Source organism: Rhopalosiphum maidis, chromosome 2 (assembly GCF_003676215.2).
Source record: "Rhopalosiphum maidis isolate BTI-1 chromosome 2, ASM367621v3, whole genome shotgun sequence".
Taxonomy (NCBI): Eukaryota; Metazoa; Arthropoda; class Insecta; order Hemiptera; family Aphididae; genus Rhopalosiphum; species Rhopalosiphum maidis.
This window is the reverse complement of record NC_040878.1, coordinates 12050149-12074854: the sequence shown is the minus strand read 5'-3', so window position 1 is coordinate 12074854 and position 24706 is coordinate 12050149. Positions and strand designations below refer to the sequence as shown.

General features: G+C 26.9%; 1 protein-coding gene across 2 annotated transcripts in view; it reads right to left on the bottom strand.

Moving 5' to 3' along the window:
* LOC113552011 overlaps window positions 1–21691 on the bottom strand; it is an 83216-nt gene extending 61525 nt beyond the window's left edge. Inside the window, exons 1-2 of one of the 2 annotated variants that reach the window (XM_026954654.1) lie at window positions 21383–21691; window positions 6070–6118 (exon numbers count right to left, since the gene is read on the bottom strand). The gene's annotated coding sequence lies outside the window, so the exon portion shown is untranslated. The remainder of the gene's footprint in view (window positions 1–6069; window positions 6119–21382) is intronic. The other variant, XM_026954656.1, reaches the window with a different exon arrangement.
* Window positions 21692–24706: the final 3015 nt, after the last annotated feature.

Sequence of the window (24706 nt, the reverse complement as noted above, 5' to 3'; positions counted from 1 at the left end):
TATTTGAGAGTAAAACGGTTTGGCTTGATAAATTTGAAATTTGATACAGGTTGGTTAACTAACAATGCAAGACTTAGTCACAACACTCACAACCCTAATAACTCCAAGAGCGGACACAGAAAGTAGATAAACCAATACGTATACTACACACTCATACATATTCAAAATACATAAATTACGTGTTGTCTTAGTATAATATATGCTTACTCTCTATATTATAGTGTGTAAATCTATACAGTCTAAAATTATCGCGGTAATATTTCGCTACTGAAACCGGTACTGATATAACCTGCAATTATCTTTAAAATGGTCGACAATTTATATATAATTGAAATAAATTAGTGTTTACGTATCTAATATAATGCAATACCAGGCACTTGTATAAGTACGCTTGATATAAAGTCAATTAGGTAAGTCTGTGGATAATAATACAATGTGGATAAAATATTCTTTTATCCGCCTACATTTCACTCGCATCTCCAAGTATTACCTTGTCAATTTATTTATAATACCTATTAACTGATATTATAACAATTTATTGAACATTATTAAATAATAAATTGCATCGCAGCCATTCGCCCGTGCCAATTAATAATAATTGCAGTCGAGAATTATTATTATTATTATAATAATTCGTATTACCGATTGCGAGGAGGTTAGACTTCCAAACTCAAGTAAGTACCTATACTGCCTACCTATAAGAAATCGCCTAATATAAACTCAGACGATACTTTGTATATATTATATTAATAGGATACGTGTAATTTACGCGTTATTTTCCTTTGGGCCGATTTTTTAATGTTATCTGATCGAAATACGATTAAAAATTGTGTATGGGTATTATACAGCGTTAGCTGCAACAGTTGAGTGTTCCGTGCCAGTTTTTACATTTTGTTCGATATAGTTTATGATCGAAATACCGTTGAAGATAATATAATGATATTAAAATATAGGAAACTGATTATTGTGAACGAATCTTTGATTAGTGTTTTTCTTCTAGTGGGTGTATAATATATATATATATACTACCAAGGTAGATGCAACTGAGTAACTCCATCAACGGTAATAATATTAAAATATACCAACAACATTTAAATGGCAATGCGACTACGCGTATCTACAAACAACCTATTACTAAAATAAAAAAAAAAAAAACAAAATGCAACTTCAAACAACGGAAAAAATACGTTTTTTTCCAAGCTTATTATAGTCAACATGTTTTTTCGAGTAGTTATTAAACAGACAACGTCATTGTTAATAAAGTGTGTTGTACGCAATCGAAGACACATGTGTTATGACGAACGTGATACGTATTCATAATGCTAATATTGACCAGGTATAACATACCTATATGTACATAATTTGTGAACAAATATGTATATAAAAAACATAATAATAATGATTATACCGTCAATAAAAAAATGATTGAGGCGCCATGTGTGTAGTATTAATGCGCCCGGGGGTAATTTACATTCTATATACGCGTACGACGTTGGATTATATTACACGTGAACCCACTACTGTGACGTGAAGTTCACAGTTAATTCCGTTTCCGTCCAATTACATGATTTGTTAACCGACCGTTTTAACCTTCGATTAGTTTAAAATTGGTTATAACCGCACAACATATTAGACATTATTATTGTGTGTTTCTACGATATCATATTTATACTTTATTATAATATATATGAAAAATAATTATCATCGACTAAATTATAATATGCAACATGTGTGTACCGGAGCCCGTGCCCCATATATACCAATACCTATAGACGTCCCGGACGTTCTCGACAACCTTTATTATTATAATATAATATTATATAATGCGATCGCATAAGGAGGAACACCTTTCGACGAGACGTGTACCATAATATTATATTATATTCGACTGCCGCAGAGTGCATGTGTAGGTTCCGAGAAAAGAAAATACCTAACACATAATTTTGACAATAGGCTTAAGAGAAATGGTAAATGGTCGAAAATATATTCTCATACCGGCGCTAATGGAACGCGCTAAGTAAACACCAGTAACTATACAAACCAGAGATACATTGTTGTTGTTAGATCACAAAAAAAGGTAAATAAAACCGGGTTAAACTGTGATTTCAATTATGTAACGCTCACTGCAGCATCTTAGCTGAGATTAACGTTCGAGAACATAACAAACGCCAAATACATATAAACGTAATTTGTTTTTCTTAGAGTGTATAATATACTCGTACTAAAGAACTCGTAAATTGTAATAATATAATTATTGTAACTCCGTTTATTTTTTTTTTTTTTTTTGTATAATAACGCATATGTTTCGCAAAAGGGGTGTGTTCGGTTATTGTTTTTTTTTTTTTTTTTGAAGGGAGGGAATATAAATTTTTGAATGTTCTCAGACTACGATCATAACGACAACAAAAAGTATATATTCTTGCATTTACCTGTAGGTGCTTTAATGAATTAAAATAATAAATCATTAGTCGTGTACAAGGAGAATTTGTATATTATGTATGTTATTGTTAGTAATAAGTTATTTTCTAATAACTAATAAATTAATTACTTATTAGTAACATCGTGGTGTACATCATAACGGATGATATGATATTAGTAAAAATGTTTTCATTGCTTTAACATATGTTGTATATTTATCAATCAACTACTTATTATACTATGAAAAACTAAAAATCAAACAGAAAAATGTAATAAAAACATGAATTTTTATTGTAATAAAAACAATATAAGCACGCCACTGTTTGTGATAATCGAATGTGATGGCACGTAATGTATACGTATACATAACGTTGAATAATATTATATCGGTCAAATAATCGTGATTTATATTTTCTTTTAAATAATTCAAGTATATGTGTTTGCATTTATCAAAATGTTTGGAACATTTATAAGTCTATTCGTAACACTGTAGTGTTATACATTATAGTCATTATACCATAACAAAAACGACAATATATTTAAATTGAAAATAATAACGGTATATACCCATAACACGTCGCCGAAAAGTTGTAGACAACATGTCGTAAAATATTTTTAACATGATATGTTTGTATACATTATGACTACGAATTCTGTTTGAGAATAAAATAAAAAAAACTCATTCGTATAATCATATTTTAAGGATGTATTTTCCAGAATTTAGAATAAGATACATTTGTCTATATTACACGCACAACGACAATGTTGTAACTTGTTATATAACATGTAAAAGTATATTTTGAGTAAATATTAACAATATAAAAAAATATACGAGTATATGTGAAATAGTATAAAAATTTTTTTTTAAAAAGCTTTTCGAATACTTAAAAAATAAGCGTTAAAGTTACAATAATATTGGCATATACGCGGTACAATTATTATTATATTCTCCGAACTGCGTGGCCGACTATAATGCACATTATATAATTATATATACGCCCACGCAAAGTTTACGACGTGTGTACAGATGAGGTCTATAATTGATGGGGTTGAGCCTATAAATGGGACACGTGCCAACAAAATTTGTCTTCGTGTAATGAAACGGATGGTATCCGCACCACCATCAGATTTATGTCTTTCCTACTCCGAAAATGGATCGTTTCGAATACGTCCCGTCAAACATTTCACACAATGTCATACGACATATTACTTACATAGTATAGACCTACGTGTCGCCACATTAATGATGTTCACAATTCAATAGTTATGTACGCCATATGCACGTTTATAGATAGTGATTAAACAAACATGCTCACCCCTTTTTCTTCTTCAATAATACAGTTATTCTTAATATGTTTTCATATTTTTTTAGGGAGTATCATGTAGGTTGTAGAAATGCAAACTTCTGTTTTTCAAACGAAAACTTCTCTTTTTTCTATACCTAAATTATTTAGCGAATGACTTTTCTGAAAATGTTGACGTATCAAAATTCGAATGAGTAGGTGTTGAGTTATACAACATTTTGTACTAATGTTGATAGATCTATATAATATAGAAGATTTGGAATATAAGTTAATTTGAGAATTTTAGTAGTTCAATCAATATTTATAACTTATAAAAATAGCCCAATCATATTAAATACTAGATTCAATATTACATGTATTTTATATTTTTGTAAAACCATTTTAAATTAATATCATCCTTAATATAACCAGTTTAATAACTAAAAAATACTACTCGTTCGAATTCTATACTAGGTGCTTCAACATTTTCAAAACAATATCCACTAATATTTTATAGTAAAAAAGGATGGGTTTTTATTTGAAAAACAGAAATATACATCGCCCACTCCTTAAATATAAAATTCAAAGAATTTTAAAATATACTCTTAAATTCTTGAAGTTTATTTGAAAATTAAAAAATTAAAATTTGGCTACATTTATTATTAAATGAATAGATAATAGAGTGAACGTGCTTGGTGAATCACGCAGTATGTATATACTAGTACAAGGAGGTAATATATTACGCATTATAATGTTTTGACTCTGTGAAGTGCTGTATTCCTTGTATTATCCAACTATTCTGCATACGCCGCGAAATAACGAAATAAATTAATTAACCGAGTTCTTGGGAGTTCTGCGCATGCAGATCTATTATAAAATAACACCATTCATTCGACATATATACGCAGACACGCTGTCGCGACTCGTCTAAAATGTACTCCAACCTATCAAACTGAGTAATTACACTTCTGGCAAGACTATAGCCGACCGCGTTTATAGTGTGCGCAACTTTCCGACCATAAAAAATTAATCTCGCCGTATATTATAAGCTTTTCCGTGTTATAGTTTTTCCGTCGTGTATGACATAAGAACAAGCGATTTGTTTGTTGAAAATAAATAATTACTGTTGAATAATAATAATAATAATACACTAATAGCGGTTTGCCGGTTTGTGTACAGGAATAATTTACTTTGTCTTATATTGTACGTAATATGAAACTCTTCGTTAATATACGCACTCGCCTGTGCCTCTCGCGGACGTTTCAACTTATAGTCTAACGGTTAGCCCGCAACTAATTATTAAATGAATGATTCTCGAAGTAAACAAGATATTGCAATATGAAATACCTCATTTATAAACACATACGTCTAAACTTATACTCTTTGGTCTTTGTACAGACCGCGGCTGAAGGATTTTTTTCTCAAACGTTTTATAAACAAAATTACATACATATATTATAGTATGTATATTGTACACGCTGCTCTATGGGGCGCGCTATACACAATATTATATTTTAATCAAACGTTTGCATTACCTCTCGCTTGATAAATTACATCATTCACACTTGGAACAAACATCAACACCTAAGAATATTAATAATATTCAATGTGACAATAATTTTATACATATGCACCTGAATATTGATTATATCCGACATCATTAAAGTTAATTAATTATCACACTCTATCAAGATATATAATACATTGATGTTGGCCATTTAAAATTCTAATTTTTCTTAATAACCTTGTATTATAAGATAATTAATTAGCATAAAAAAAACTTACGAAATAATTTCATGTTTAAATAAATTAATAATGATATTATTCGTTTTTGAAAAAAAATTTCGTTATTTATTATTTTATTTTGATTTAAACTTATAACCACTATCTTAATTATATAAAAATTACTATTAATGCTTTTTAAATCTTATATTTTATTTTATTTATACTTTTTTAATCAGTTAGCTATAACGAAATATAATAATAAAATTAAGTGCCATCACACCCTTCATTAATGTACAGATAGTACATTTGCACTGTTACTAATAACGGTAATAATATACAACAATAAATTAATATCAATCGTAGTAACATAAACTTTCTCTCAAAAGCCATTATTTTAATGTTGTTAACATTTCCACATCAGCCAAGTCAAACATATGTAACAATCATTAAAAATACTTCACACCCATAAAAAATTCAAAAAAGGATCTGCTATACTTCTATAACTTCTTATTAAGCAACATCATTTAAAACTAAGATTTATTCTAAAAGATCTGCTCTATTGGCTAGGAACCAACAGTTAACGCAAATAAAAATACACACTATTTTTACTTAATGTCTTAAAAGGATTTACGAGAAATCTTACCTGATTATATATGTTCGTAATTTGTCTTGTTGAAAAAATACCGGTCCATCTTAAAAAAAAAATAAAATATTTGATACTTAAATAGGTAATTGATTATGTGTTATATTTTTAATTCTATAATTAACTATAATTAATAATTATTTTACCATATATATATAATACTATATATAATTTATATCGTACATTTAACAAATAAATGATAATCCATAAATATAAAAATCATATTGCTCTACGGTAAATTGTAAAATAAATAAAAATTGTTGATTGAAAATTAATTTTTCAAACTTGAAAAGTTACATTATTTTAATATAAAGAGACATAGTTATACGTACCTATTCATATAACGGTATAAATATTAATTAATAATTAGGTTAAATTTAATTAACTAATCAATCAAAAATATTTTATTTTTTATTTTTCAGACTTCTGCAACTTAACGGTAATAGATAATGATAGACCATTAGAAAATACCAAAATTCAATAATAAAAGTAATACAAAAATTTATATTCAAAAATCGTTGCTAAAATATAAGTATAAAAAAAAAAAATTGCCAGTCAAATACACCAATACATCATAGAAATATTGTTTTTATAAATTTTGATAAACGTTTTCGTGTATATATTATATTATTATATTTGTCTTATTTGCTTGTATATTAATTTTCTTGACAATGTACTTAAATAATGACTACATCAGTGTGGAACATTCCCGTGTCTTAATAATATACCTATATACTACGTAATATTAAAACCTTCTGTAACCACTAATGCAAGTATCATGTAAATTATGTTGCGCGTACACGTGTATATCAAAATGATTCCAAATCGACAGCAGCCAACTAGTAGAAAATATTCGTTATAAAAAAAAGCAATAATAATAAAAATTGGCCGATAATAATACACCTTTGGTTATACGTATATGATATATGAATTATAAAACAATTAGCCTCGGGACATTCCCCAAATGAATACCTACTTATATTCCTCTATATCCTCATGACTGTCTTAAATAATGTATAAGTACTGAGGCAATGAAGTTGTTATCGGGTCAAACAAAGGCAATAAAATATGCGTTTCCGCCGACGATTTATTTATATTATGTTCCCATGTATAATGTGAAGGTATAGTTATTGTAAAAGAAAAGAAATTTATACTGAGATACCTAACAAGGGGTCGGTTAAAGAATTATTATCCGTTTACGTCGTTTAAAAATAAAATACTAAAAGTATTCACAAATAAGTGTCCAAACTGTATCCCCATAGATTACTTACAAGGCTACAAAGCATAGTGTCGCCTGGCTATATAGAGTCCTACTCTAATAACGCGCGTTAATCAACGTTTTTATGTTATACAATTAGTTGACTTTCAAAACTAAATTACGAGGGTCAGACCGCCACTACATATAACCTCACTTATCCTGACTGACTGGAAATATTTAACTATTATATGAAAAAAAGAACAATATTTGACATAATTATACTACCTAATTAGCAAAATTTAAAATTAATTCGAATATACTTACAACATTTATTATTATTCTGAAAGATATTTCTACAAAATTGTAAAAGCAATGAACATAAATATTACAGTGTATTATTCATTTTAATAGACGCAATAATAATATAAAATCATAAACATTTAATTAAATGTAGGCAACGAAATAGTTATTATTTTTTATAATGGTCTTCGAATATAATTGTATTTTTATTTATTCATATTTTTTACAAATGTACTTACAATGAGTAAAATAATTATTGATATTTATCGATGCGACATACGCGTAAGGAAATTTCAACAAATTCGTATTATAAAAATATGTAAAAATATGTTTTTTAACATTATAATAATCCATTCTTCAATAATTATTATAATTTATTCAAAATTAATTAATATATGATATTTTCATAAGCAAATATATGATCAATACAATTTTTACAATGTATTATTTTAAATAATCAAAACCATCAAAATATTTAATGTCCTAAATATGAATTAGTTTAGCACAGGAATATACTTCATATTTAATAGCCGTTGTGAAAATATATAGATAAATGAATAGATAGTCATAAAAAGTCGTATTATTCAAGGTGAAAACTTTCAAACGACTTGCATTTTTTCTGATTTAAAATTAATGATTATTCAAGGTAATAATAACATACACTGCATATTGTATTACTCTATTTAAGGCATTTACTATTTTATTTTTAAAAATAAAAATTAATATTGTAGAAAGGAAAATTTCATTTTAAAATATAGTTACTCTCATCAACTTTTTCCGAAAATTTATTTTTTATTTTTTTATTCACCACATTTCACACGTTTTATTTTTATCTAATTTATTATTTTGATCTGCATGGCTTATAAAAAAAATTAAAAATTAAAATAAAAAACATTAAAATATTTTATAACTTGTATCAAACTATTCCTTTAATACGAGTAAGTACACAGGCTTAACAGATTTAATAATTTTTATATGTTTATATCTTGACCATTTACACAAGACGATCATCATCTGTCGGTAAAATTATAGCCGGTATATAAGTCGTCTGTATTAGTGGGTGGGCCGCAGCAGGTAAACTGCACAACACGATATACATCATACAACTATATATAGGTACTGCCGCTCCCGTGTTAACTAAAAGAAGGTTTTTACCAATATTTTAATCACTTAACACAACGTGCCATCAAAACGCATATGTTTTGAATGTTTTATAGGATGTGTGTATAATAATATAAATATATAATAGTATATTAAACATACAAGTAACGCGACAACATTAGTTTATTTCGATGGTATATACGCTATATTTTATCATCAGACTAACCGCATGTGATAATAAAACTAATGTGGACGATATGTCTCCATAAATAGTAGAACTTTTGTATCAAGAACACCGTAATATATATATATATATTGAAGTGGTGTAACAATAGAGTGGGGCGGATCTTAGATCGCATAAATTTTAGTCGAAAACTTCCAAAATGATTTATTTTGTATTATATAGTTTGTATACAGTTTATACATTATAAAATAAAAATAAAGAAACATGTGCATGTACACTACCTAAATATATACGAAACTAACGCGAAAATATTGATATATAGCTATTCGATATAAAGTATATTATCCTATAAATATACTCCAACTGTTAAATTTAAATTGTTTCACCACACCCAAATGCGTACCTAATTCATGTAATATAATATTGTAAAAGTCATATTATGGGCTGAATAAATAATTTATTAAATTTGCTACCATTTTTGTGTAGGTATGACACTATAATATAATACCTATGCTATTATATAACATTCAATAATCTTATTATATATTATATAAATAACTATAATTAAATTACCTACTTCGCCCGGCTTAAAATTATTGTAATGCCTTTCTATCGTTTTCCGTTTTGTATTACTTAAAGTATATAATACAAACACAATTATTACAATGATTAGTTTTATGATTTTACAATGGTAAGCATTAAATAAAAACAAAATAACATTTGTTTTTTGTAAACCAAAACTAAATGCATTTTTGATTTGCCCTATACCATAGGGCCTATAAAAACCTATAAAAGTCAACAATATATGCTTTGAATACCTTCCATGACTCAAGAAATTTATTGATATAACTTTTATTGTAAGCGGTCCAGTAGTTTTTGAATCTTCAGAAAACAAAGAAGCATATATATTTATATAGGAAAATATTACGTATTATAAAAAGTATATAATTTTACGTAGATAAATTATACCTAAAGACATCTCTGCAAAGGGATATAGTTAATAGAATTATTCTTACTTATTATTTATTCTATAATATGTATATGTGTTTTAGTTGTAACTATACCTATCTTTTATTATAATATGGCTCTTGTGAAAAATAACGATAAACAATTTATATATAATTTAGCCACTAGGTATTATTCTTTCTTTTGACGTTAGATTTATCGAACTGCAATTTTTTAAGTGTATTTATACGAGATCCGATGTATGGTATGTGTTTGGAGAATATTATTAATTATTGTTTTAAAAACGGATACGCATTATAATATATAATATATGATGATGCGAACGTGGGCCTATCTACCAATACACATTAAATGACGAGAAAAATAAATAATCTATTATCAGGCATGAAACTTTGTATAAAAGCCGCTCTAACGTTGCATATATAATAACAAATATGTTTATGCACAGGTTGTTTATATATTCATATATACTTATAGGCATGCCCCAGGGGAAAAATCGCAGTGTATTTTTTCATAAATCATATTTTATTCTTTAAATATAATCCATCACGGGTGTATAACAAGGTGCTAAAATCAATTAAATTATCATTTATGAAAAATATACACAACTTCTACGTCCAATATATAAGTACGTACAAAATAACAATAATAATAATGATACAAAATGTATATATATATATATATATGAATTACTTCACTAATTACAACGAATATTATCGCCACTTAAGGTCGATGTAAATTGTATTTACAATAAATATTTCAAACACTTTTTAATTAGTCAGCTATATGTAAAACACATGAACCGGTTTCAACGAAATATGCTGTGTATATATATAACTATATATGGGCAACTTATTGTGTATTTATGATTTTGGTAAATATATACATTTATATAGTATATATATTGTATTTTATTATATATTAGAGCAAGGATATAAATGTTTAAAAAGCATTAAACATATTAAACAACTTCAATAAAACTTCAATGCCTTCTCAATAGATTATTAAATCAAAATATATTATATTATTCCAAAAAAAAAAAAAACCTATTCGGATTCTACCCTTAGGACATTTTAAGATTGTAAAACGAAAAAGTATGGGTATAGTGCAATTTCCGACGCAGACAGAACGACTTGTGCTATAAGTGTTTACACTAAATTATTATAGCCAGCGGTTTAAGTCTATACTGTTTGTAATATATGCGTATATATAATATATATATATATAAACGAAAAAATGATTATTGTTTTTCGGTTCGATTAACTGAAGATTTCTTTCTTTCCTCGCACGGATGAAATTTAATGTTAACGGAAACGCTTTTAGAAAAAGCCCCGGAAGGCGACGCCGATACGTTACCAAACCGTCGCGAAAAAATTCTCCCTCCGGTTTTATGCTTCTACGTATAATATACATATACTGCTTATACTTATATGTATATACCGGTACGTGCTGCGACATGAAACTGACCAACTGCAGTACAGTATACATTTATATATATATATATCACCAAGTATAATGTATAATATATATATTATACTGGGTGATTCATTTAACGTAAGGCACTTATTATTTCAAATTTACTATTGACGTTTTTGAAAATATTTTTTTACATATTAAGTTGTTTTCAAAAAAATATTTATTTTATCGTTATAATTTCTGAAATCGAATATTTTTTTAATGACAACATACATTTTTAACTCTTTATTCTAAAGTAAAATAACTTTTAGAATACTTTGATATTTAAAAATCGAATTTTAGATTCTAGGCAAAATGATGAATGTATTTGATAACTATATGAGTTAAAACTTATATTTTATAAGTATTTAACCCTTTCACACTACCAGTATAACATAGGCAGTAGGCACAGTGTTAGGCCGCAGTGAAATGACACAGTAGCACTTTCTAACCGTATATATCTGTATGTATTTAAGTCGAATTATTTAATATACTTTTATTCATCACCGAACTACGTACTGAAGAGATCAAAAAAAATATTACACTATATACACCACTATGCCACTGATCACCAAACATGCTCATCCCTTTTATTAATGTTTAAAGAATGTTCTACTGTAAATTTTTTGCCGGATAATTTTTTTGAAAAATTGTACGTACCAACATCGAGATTTATAGTAGGTCCACAATAATGAATTCGGAAGATCCGGGAGCTATGGCAATTTTAACATTTTAACTATTAGTGTTAATCCATATCAACATTTATAATTTGTAATTATGATTTACTTATAATAAATATTAAATCAAATATTACTTCCATATTTATTTTTGAATAATCATTTTTAAGGAGTATTATTTTTAGTATAAATAATACATTTTAATAACTTTAGATAATACTTATTCAAATTTTGAAATGGGTACAACATTTTTGAAAAAAATATCCATTCAGCCATTTAAAATTTACATTCATTAAAGCATAGACTGAGTAGAGAGATGTGGTACAGGATACCTAAACCCTGTAACTCCTACCACATTCATAACGAAACTCTGATTACTTATATAAGTTTTAAATAATAACAATTAACAATCTACTAGAACAAAATCTGATTTTTATAAAGCGAAATACTCCCAAAAATATTCTGCTTTGGAATATAAAATAACATAAATTAATAATTTAATTAAATATAATTAATTTATAATTCATACTAAATTAATTATTATAAATTGCTCTGCTGTACAGTATAGGTATCTAGTGGATCACTGTATGAAAATATTAAATTTAAATATTCAATGACACATCATAGTATACGTTACACGAAAAAAGATTCTGAGCATTTTGTTTTATTAGCCTATATCACTAAGAATATTTCGTGGTATTTTTTTCTTTAGTATCGCTATTTTAAATGTTTTACTGTTATAGTATTAAACCTATAGGTAGGTAGGTAGTTTGATTTAATTTTTTTCGAAAACATTGCATTTATATAAATATTATTAATATTTAATTATTATGAATTATGATATATATTTATAACATATTACATTAATACATTATAATTTTTATAGACTTTTGAGTCAATAACCACTTAACCATAAAACAATGTATACATATAGGTTTATAGAATAATAAATAATTATGCTATCTATACCTAATTAATATACTTACATATTTTGAAAGGTCCATTGTGTATAGTAAAAATTCAAACTATACTTTAACATTTTAAGTCCCTATGGATAATATTTTTAAATTATAAAAAAATAATGTACATCGTTATTCATAGTATATCAATATTAAATATATGATTTATCAAAATATAAAATGGTTGAAAAGAAATCGTGCCTACTTATATTTTTTGACCAAATGAAATATTTTTATTGACATTTAAAAAATAACTAAAAAAGTCGACATTTAAAATTATTTATGAACAACTCAAAAAGTGTCAAAATATTTTAAAAACCATACTATGTATAAAAAATTATGATGCTAATATTTGGTGAAAATTCCAAGTTTCTACAGTTATTCGTTTTTTAATTATAACATAAAAAGAAATCTATTTAGTCAAAAACTGGTTACTCGTGAAAATCCTCGTTCTTCTCTTATTTTTTGTTTGGTTTTCCCGATGATTTTTAAAAGAGCTGGGATTTTTTATTTTTAATCTCTCCAAAATATAAATTATATCGTACCGGAACTACCCTTAAAGTGTAGAATCAAAACATTTTTACTGCTTGAAAAAAGTGATAAGAAACACACAAAAAAACATACAATATCAATAATATCATTGTAAAATATATAAATATATTATGCTCTATATATATAATATATTTATCACTCCTGCTCATAATCTAAAATGATGTAAAAGAAATATATTCAAAAACGTTATAGTATTTCTGAATGAATGATTGTCACATCATTTCTACCACATGCATTGTATCCGCGCCTTTTACAAACGCATATACCAAATAAGTACCAAATTGTACGTTCTAAATAATGCATTTAACTCTATTATATTTAATATCGGAATGAATTGATCAATTATAAAATTTAGAAGTAAATATATTATCTAGTAAATCACATAAGTTTTTTGTCGCGTTTTTATTTTTAAACGAGTTATGATCGTTTTAAAATACTTATAAGTCGCATTAAATTTAAAATACGAAAAAAACTTGTATGACAGAGACAATGTATGCGATTGTATAGTGCCCTTTTAAGTATCGAACATCTCATAGGTATTATGCAAACACAATGTTTAAAAAGAGTTTCCCGAACGTATATTACTGTAAAAATGCAGAATTTTCACGCTCTATATACAGATACAGAGGTTATTTTGGAATATATTTATTTATATTTTATATAAACGGTTTTCGAGCACAATTGCAAGCTGCAGCGACGCCGCAACTATAGCAATATCACGCAGTCCCGAAAGAACCGGAGTCCGAAATGTCTGGTGCTAATGGACCGCGTGGACCGGCTGCAGCGCAATGTCTCGCGTCGTATATTGTAATAATAATAATAATAATATAATGTCGTCGAGTGCGCCGCGGAAAAACGAAACTGCACGTAGCATATACACAATATGTTTAGTAAGCAGGAAGTCGGTAGGTTTTATTTTATACGCGGGTATTATTATTATCGCGTGCATTGTGTTTCGCCTATTGTGCAGCTCGACAGTTGCTGCCATGGCTTGCCGCAGTTGTATAATGTCGTCGTTGACTCGAAAAACCCTCCTATATGTGCCAAATTTATGATTTTTAGGTTTTGGTGTCCCTGGATTCAGAAAAAAATAAACCATAATATGATAATATCTCCTATTATGTGTTAGTATATCTCTTATTCCCGTCGTATAAAATTAGGCAATGAAAAATAATAAATAAAACGTCATAATAATATGTGTTACCTACTAAAATCGCCTACAAGATAATCTTCTATGTGATTAAAAATGTACAGCACAAACTATTATTCTAAAAACCTCCCATGTAAGCATAATTGACAAAAAACATAAACTATAATAAAATTTCAAACGTGACAAGAAATTGACAATTTAAACAAAATGTACTGCAGAAAATATTGAATTTTTTCAATCGTACAAGATTTGATAATGTATAGCGTTAAAATTTGTATCTGTAGATCATTGAGAATTATTTTTTAAAACGTTTTTTGTGTCTCCTAAAAAATCGAGTTTAAACATAATATGTATTTTCGTGTCAACAGCGACGTCGCATGTGATATAATAATGTATAAACACGCGGCGTATACTGTTGTCCAGCGTGATAACAATCGTCTCGGGCGACCGGCCAAAAATCGCGAGCAAAATCTCTCTTGTGATCGGATGGTTTTGAATTTGACCGGCGCTATATTATGTATAATAATATACGACAACAAAAGTATATAAAAATGATTTTATTATTATCGTCGCGCGTGTGCGGGAATTACGGTTTTCGTTTTCGTTTTTCTTCCCCGACGATTTGATATATTGACGTTCCGCGCGGGTGGCGTATACTGCAACGGTATAATATAATATTATATTATTATGATGGTGTCGTCTCTCGTTTTGGCAACGAGTCAACCCGCGTGGTTCGTCCGTCGTCGTCTCGAAAATCGCGTCTCACGGCGCCCCGAGGTCCCGCGCGTCTCCGAAAGTAAAAGTCCATGGTAATAATAATAATATTATAACACATAATATTATTATATTATTAATATTATTATAAACGCGCATTAGGTATGTGCCCCCCACCACCACTGCCGGAGGAGAAGGATTGGTCGCGAATACCCACCGGGCCCGGGTGGGGTACCAATGAACGGTGGCGGCTGTCCGTCCGTTATTGCGGCCGGTTTGCCGATTGCCATTATACGCGGTCGTCGCGTGTGTGGTGGCTCTGTGTCGTCGTTGTCGTTCAGTCGACTTCGCCACGTTCGCCGCGAAAAAATCGTTGACATATTATCAAACCAGACGCGATGACAATAATATATATATATAATAACTATACACCTAAATGAATGGCAATGTGTTATGTAGTGTGTAAGCGAACAACAGCCAAGTCTATCGTACTCATGATTCTGAATATGGTACCAATGCACCTATTTGTTTGTGTAACTTTGCCATTAGACAGAAAGTAAAATAGCTATTATAATAAATTTTATATGATTTATTTAAATTTTATCAAAATCAACCAAATCAATATGTTAAGAATTTATGAAATTTAAATTTAATGGAGTTTAAGAAAGGGTAAGTAAGCCCAGGGCCATTTAATTTGGTCACAAACAATTCCGTACAGGATAGCAGCTTTATTTTATAATAATGAAAAAATCCCACCAACTCCTGGCTCAAATTTTTATAATCTTGTACGAGTAACAAAAAACATAGCAGTTAAAAATATATTAATAAATCGAGTGCCTGCTTCATAGAAAAAATATTATGTTTAAAACATTATGATGTTATACATTAGTTTACAGGGTTATTCGCCAAACTTCTTCACCACCGTCCACCACTACAATAATTTTATCCTTTAATAAATTCCTATTTTCAAAGTCTTAGTTTTTTGCATTTCTAAAGTATACCCATTATATTATATTATATAGGTATAATACCTATAATCTATATACTTAAAGAGGCTACGTTTAGATATTTTTATACCATTTAAAGAATGTCCTGTGCAACAATTTAAATTTTTTTCAAACGAGAAACCCCTTTATAATATAAATTCAAAATTGTTAAGCAGGTATTTCTTTTAAAAATATTGATATATATTATACGCAGCTAATAAATCAAAATTCAAATGATTAGTTTTTAAATTATTATGTACCTACTAAAGATTAATAATCGTTAAAATAGGTACCTAATGGTTTTATATTAAATATAAAATGGATATAATATGTACTCGAATAGGCAATTCTTATACAAATATAAAATTATAATACTCACGAGTACATATACCTACTTAATTATTATAATTTTCAAATCAACATAGCCCTCATATTGTAAACATATTAGCATATTAGGGGGCACTATATATTATCGTTATTAGTATATTATATACTTATTAGTTCAGAAACTAAACTCGTTTAAATTTCAAGGTACCTACGTTATACTTTGAAAAGTTTTTATAAAAATTAATCATGCTTTACAATTTATAGGAAAAAATGGTAGTTCTCAATTTAAAAAAAAGAAAATTTTGCTTATATAAACACAAAACACTCGTTGGAATTTAATTTACTAAAAAAATCTAAGTAAAGAATTTCAAATTTCAAAATTTGAATAAATTACTTATTAAAGTAAAAATGGGAGTAAGCATATGATTGGTGAATCTTCATAAAATAAATAGCTGATAAATGTACCTAATTGTCTTTCACAGTCCAAATTCATATTTAAAAAAAATATAGGAAAAAGTTATAGCTGGCTAAACGTTTGCCAATTTTTTCTGTTGCACTCTGTATAAATAGAACCAAATTGTTGCTCTGCAGTCGCTGCAGTGTGTATACCTATGGTTTGATTTTTGTAATTCAAATATATGCTTTCTGCTAAGTATATATGTATACTTATGTATATAGATGAACGTTAAAAAAATAAGAAATAAAATACAATGAAAATTGATAAACAGCGAGTAGCGAGTGTCTCAGTATTTTCATAAGTATACATAGTTGAGCAAAAAGTAACAAGTTTATTAACAATTTACATATTTTACTGATATATTTATATTTAATAGTCAATAGATATAGTCTAAATAAAACCCCGTGCGATAAACTGCGGCAATCGTTTGTTCTGTATACCAGAGGTTTTCCGCTTAAAGCTGAAATAAATTTATATACAACACCTAATTGTAATAATTTTATATTTTAATCTATTTTACTTCTTTAACACTTCAACAGTGAAATTAAAGATATGTTTTATTATAATTACATCATTGGATAATCAACTCGATTATAATTATATGTATAGTATAATATACATATAGGTACATTGGTAAAACTCACGTCCAACTGCAGTTGTCAAAATATATTAGGTTAACTCTACATCGTTTATCATTATAGTTTATTTGATGGATACGCCTATTCTCCGGTCATCACGAAATATAAGCATACCCATTGCGTGTGCCATGTACCCGTCATATTATATTATTATAAACACCATCAAAGATTTCGGTGTATGTGCATCCGATGTATATTTACTCTCGTTATCGCAATGTGTTTGTTTGTACACTATATATATAATATAATAAACAGATAATAAATCATGTTTTACCTCATTTAAAAAAAAAAAACGGGAAAATATATAGATTATAATATTATATTTAATAGGTACACAATATTTTACAAACATACAAGTCTAACGCTGAAAATATCATTCCGTATAATAATATATAATATCCCATTTTGTATTTTCCTTATATTACGAGTATAATATCAGTAGGTATACAACCTAGGTACATAATATTATAACATTTTATCATTTTTGGACACCGGGCCTGAGTGTCGAAAATGATAAGTATAGGTACCTATAGATATATATCAGATATATACAATTATTATATAATAATTGTTCTTACACATTTACAGAATTCGAGTCACGTATACAATAATAATAATAGTGCAACATCGGTCAAAAAAAAAAAAGGAAAATGAGGAAAAAATTAGTAGGTTTTTATTATAATTTTCGAATAGATCCACGGCTGATAGCAGCATGCGGTCCAACTCGATGGCAAACACGACATATTCAAAGGCAGCCGCACGTTTACCGAATGAGCTGGTTATTGTAGGTATATAAGTGCCTATACTTATGAAATGAGGTTATTAAACTTAACACATGCGAAAATAACAGAAAACCAGTTTCAAGTCGTCTGGGAAATGATTTTTATTTCGCTTTAATGTGTGTATATCATTTATATTATGACTCTTTGGATTTATGACGTCGACATTATGTTTTTGTCGATCATTATTATAAACGAACGTTTATATTGTACCTAATATAATGATCAAAACAGATTTAAACATTCACTACATATTATATTATATCTATTGTTATATGCGAAAACAGTAATTTTTTTCTTAAATATTGTTTATAGCATATAATATTACCTATAGGTACTATTTAAACATTTTAATTATGAATCGCATAAACATAATTTTCACTATACAGTATACACCTAGGTATATATATCATATATAGATAAAACGAAAGTTGAATAAAATAATATTTTGACTATATTTCGATGTAGCGGATTGGAATAGTTGTGAATAACGGTGGATCTTTTCATGCTGACCACGAATACTATACACAAAAAGTTAAATACGTTTATTTTAATTATTATTATTGTTGAACAATAAAATTTAGCCATTAGATTTCGAGAAAATAAAATTACAAATAAATAATAAGATTTAAGAGTAAAATTTAACTGAAAGATGAGATTAATTTTTAATCTTGCATGTATAAGTTCATAGAAGTTTATTACTTGTTATAAATACCATAGTGAATATTTTATTCGTTTTGATTAATAATTTGATAAGTGTTATATTATTATTGTCAACATTCAGGCCAAGAATTTCGTTTAAGATATTGGATACATTCAAGGTTCGTTAGTCCTCTATGTGAAGCAGAGAATTATTTTATGGCGGTTTGAGTACTGCTCGTTAATACGTTTATACATTTTAGAACACTTCCTTGTTTAATTAATTTTTTTTTCATTACGAATATATGCGGAACACCATAACGTAACTTTCAATTTTATTTAACTAGCCTGTATACTAATAAATTATTACTACTGGTTTATTATTGTTCTATTAATTATTTTTTTTTATTATTGTTATCTGTGTATTTTTTCTTTATTATTTAAAAATGATGGGATACCAAACAAACGTGAAATATACATTTTTTATTTTAATTTAAGCGCCTTATACTGGACTTTAAAAATTTAAATAGCAATTAAAATTGTACTTCGATTACAAAACTGATATCAAAACTAAATTATTAATTTTTTAATTGCAACTTAAGTTATAGATATTTATAATGGGTATACAAAAAAATTATTTGCACATATTACAATATTTGTTTATATATTTTAGACGATTTCTATAAGTGCTAAACGTATAATTTTTTTTACAAATTTTAAATTTGGAACTTAAATCATTATATAACTGATTTTTAAAATGTATTCAATAACAGCTCAACTCAACAATACCTAGTTATGTATCGTATAAAATATATTCACTTTAAACTAGTTTTATAATTGGTATTAATTATTCTATTTTATATAATATGTTTTAAAACAAGAAACAGTTTTTTTAACTAATGTATTTTAATGATTCTAAAAAATTCATAAACACCGTGTCGAATTGTCTATCTATCCATAAAATAACTAACTTATTACTTTTATTCTTAAAAATATCGTCAATTATAAATTAATATACATAATTCATAACTTGATCTTTTCTTTTTATCTTAAGTATTTTGAAATGTTTTTTAATTATAACAGTTAAAACATTAAACATTTGTATAGGTAATAATTTATTAACGTATTTGGGTTGTTAAAAAGGTAATTTGTTTGCGCTTTTAAATTACGTTTGGATCATATTTTGTGTTTATATTTGGAAATTAGCCGTATTGTTTTGTATTCAAATAATATCAGTAAAATTCTAAATTCAATATTTTTTACATCACCAAAAAACTTATTTACTGTCACATAAAACCAAAAATTCCTTAAATAAAAATATATACTCATATAGTAGAATTTTTCAAAAAAAAAAAACTGTTCTAATATTATTGTCCTGTATTGAAATCGTATGACTGTTTCGGCTTTTTCAATTGGACATCACTTTAAACAATTACTGAATTATGATTTATTCTAACTTTTTTGCCACTAATATATTTTTTTTATTATTAAATTAATTAATGAATAAGCATCTTTTTTTTTTAATAAATACAAGTGCAATATTATACTAAGAAAATATTTTTTAATAAAACACGTTAGCATTTTTCAGTTGTTTGTGTTTTTTTGATCTAATGGTGATTGATGTATATGCTATATTGAACGAAAGCAAGTATAATAGAGAGCGATTGTGGATAAATACTGGTGTAGTCCTATACGTGATGCGTATCCAGTAAAGAATTTTGCCATATTTTACCGAGCCCCATTTCGTTTCCGACATAACAATAATTGATCCTCTCAGTATATACTTCGTTTTTTCTGAGAAGAAACCTTTTATATAAACGTATACCTGCCGATTTTACTGCGTAAACACGTACACAGGCGTCCTTTTATTAAAATACAATGTATACCTAATGGTTAAATGGAGAACACGATCTTGCACGAGACTATGTACACTCTAGCCATTTAAATTTTAACCATTAATTTATTTCAAAATATAAAAATAATAAATATTACAAAAATGTTCTCCTTATTTTCTTTATAATTTCGTAACTATCGCATAATATTTAAAATATAATATAGCAATCGCACGTGTAATTATTCTGAATAAAAATTTTCCACCTAATAAATTAAAAATGATTTTAATATTTATCGAGTAAGTTATTTTATATACATACATATATTTTTAATAATATTAATCCGTCATCATAAATAAATTGAGTTTAAATAATATACTTTTAATAAAAATAACTTACGTTTAAATGTTTGTCATCGTCCAAGAAAAACTGCAATCACACTGTTTTAAAACAAATAATTAACATTAACACATATGATATTATATTATATTACTAAAAAATATATAAAAAAAAAATTATAAAAACATATTATGATATTATAATAAAACGTAAACCAATGAAAAATTAGAATCAAAAAAATAACACTTGAAAAACACTATTAGTCCTATTTAATAGATGTGCACAGGAAAACTTCGAAAAAAAAAATTATCGAATTATCCGAGACGCGAGCGAGGTACGGAGATAATATACGGATTCGCACTGGATTTTTGAACTGCGGCGCATGAAGCCAGAATGAGCGGCAGGATCCTGGCGCCGAGTGCCGGCTACCCGGTCGACACCCCACCAACACCCGATGCACACGTGACGATTTCTAATAAAAATTCGTTTTTTTTTTTTTTATGTATATATTTTACATTTTCAGGTGCGCTTTATGCACACACACATACACATACACCTATCGGCACTCGGTCGTCGGATCTACTATCGACGCGATCGTATTCGATTCACGAAAACGAAAAACTATACGTTATTATAATATTCCCAGGTTGACTGATTAATTTTTCACGACAATCATTATTCTAACATAGGTATCTAAATAAAAATATCATTGTATAATATATCGTCGTGTCCGGACATTACACAATATTAAAAATACTACGTTTTACGTGCGTGAGTGGTCTAAACGTTAAACGTAAATTTACTTACATTTATTCTTAGATTTAACGATTCAATTATTTTTAAATGTTCTTTACTACAGCAATGTGTTTACCTACAATTTAATTTTTTTAAACGACATAATATTATTATACCGATGTGTAAGGTCTTCGAAATAAAAACAACAAAATCACATTCGATTCTGCATTGCTTTATAGCTTTATTAAATTACATACAAAACATAAATCGAAGTGCTTTTAAATCGATTTTTATAGATTATATAGATACGTGATAAGTTGTGATGAACGTGGTTTTCAAGTAAAAACATATTGTTCACCGAGACGAATATAATTATTTGGTAAGTGGGTACTATTGTTATTATACATCTGTATTGCAATATTGTGTATTATTGTTTTGTATTGGAGGTTGACAATTAGATGAAGTTACATAGTCATTACACGAAATATTGTTATGTAATAAAATAGTATAATATTATACTGAAATTGGAAATTAAATATCAAACAGGTAAATAAGGAATACAACTGTGCCTATACTTTTGAAAAACGTCTGTGTTCCGGAAAAATAATATATATTATATATCTGTAGTAGTCTGTAGGTACATCAAGGATATTAAGTACTAAAATAATTTTACGAAATTAATGATTATATAATACAATCATAGTATACTGTATAATTCCAATATTACCGGGTCAACGATGGTTGGTGAATAGTACAGCCACGTGTTATAATATTATAATATTTATTATATATATATATATATGTAAATAAATTATATGTACAATAAACCTTTGTAACGAATTACTGAATTTGTTCAGAATTATATTATATTATTATATACATGGGTCATGATGGAAAACGCCACTACAAATTATGTAGGTATTATAATTGAAATATAGGTAATTACAATTACAAAAACAAAAAAAATCGTTGGATTTGATCATCGTAATTATAAATATATTTATTGTTAAATAAAATTGAAATAATTATTATATTATAGCAACACCGTTTTTTTATGGCCGTCCCGGTACAATATTATACCTGTTGGATAAATCAACACATAAAGGTATATATATTAAATTTAATGATATATAATGTATAAATTGATATAAAATACTTTTATAAATAACACATACACCCACGTTTCCATTCATGTAGGCGTTGTAGGTATAAGTTACATTTCAATTCACACACACCAAAATATATAACTTTTTTTTTTAATTAGAAAAAACATTTTAGCGAATACATTCCTACAAATTGTTTTTACTTATTTGAATATCAACCAGTTCGTAAGTCTTCTTTAAACCAGTTTGTGTTACCCCACTATAGAATATTTACATTTTTTGCATTATTTAATAATTATTGCCATTTTGACCTTCCGATATAGTGATGCGATTCTACCGGAGCCACTTGTCACAGGCAATGTTGTTCGTTAATGACAAGCTATAGCTAAATCATATGCTTTAATAATAATTTTAAAACACGTGTAACAGTGATTGGAAAAATTTATGAATACCTACCTAACTACAAATTCATTTCAAAATTATTAATTATGTTCCTAAAATTGATCGAACAAAAATACCGAAACAATTATACTACAATAATAATAAAAAAAATAACAAACAATAATTAGGTATGAACAGAAATTTTAAATTTGACCGGAATTACTATAACAATTTATAACGGTAAATGGTAATAATTTTTCAAACAAGAAACTATAATATCTACCTATTTCAAAACTACATCGTATTTATAAATAACCACAAATATAAGTATGGTTGAAAACTGAAAACTAAATAAAAAATATACTACCTAATACCGATATATTATGTGTATCAAAAATAAAATAAAATAATTTCAAAAAAAATTTAATACAGAAATAATTATTATTAACCATCAAATCATATCTATCTGGAAAAATAAATATGAATTAACGTATATGTATTATATATAATATATTCAATATAATTATATTATGAATAACATCATTTTTTAATATAAACACAAAATGTCGTACAAATGAATCTTCAATTCCGCAATATTCTAAAATTACCATGCTATTATTTTGTAGTTAAAACTTAATCATCATTTCAAATTTGTGTTTTGGTTTCAAGCATCTAGTTTAATTAATTTTAATTTACAAATATTAATATAGCTAGTAAAAATAATTTTTCCACTATTATAACAACATGTATTTTCTAAATAGAATACAATATATAATTAATAATAATAATGGATATTTTATCATAATAAATATCTTAATAAATTAATTTCAAAAACTACGGTTAATATTACAGGTATAGTATACTCGTAATATTATACATTTTATTCATATTAAGTTATATAAGATGACTAGTGCATTGAATAAAATAAGTATATATTTACTAAATATAAGATCTCACAATATGTATATATTATACGAGTACTAAAAAAAGATCTGTTGAATGTATATTTACCTTATAAATAAATAATATAATATTCATAAGCAGGAAGCTGAATTTATTTATAGCTTAAGTTTAAGTATTAGAATTTAAAATCGTTATTAAAAAAACTGTTAATTTAATGATTAAATGTACATAATACGTAGGTACATACCGTTTACTGAAATTT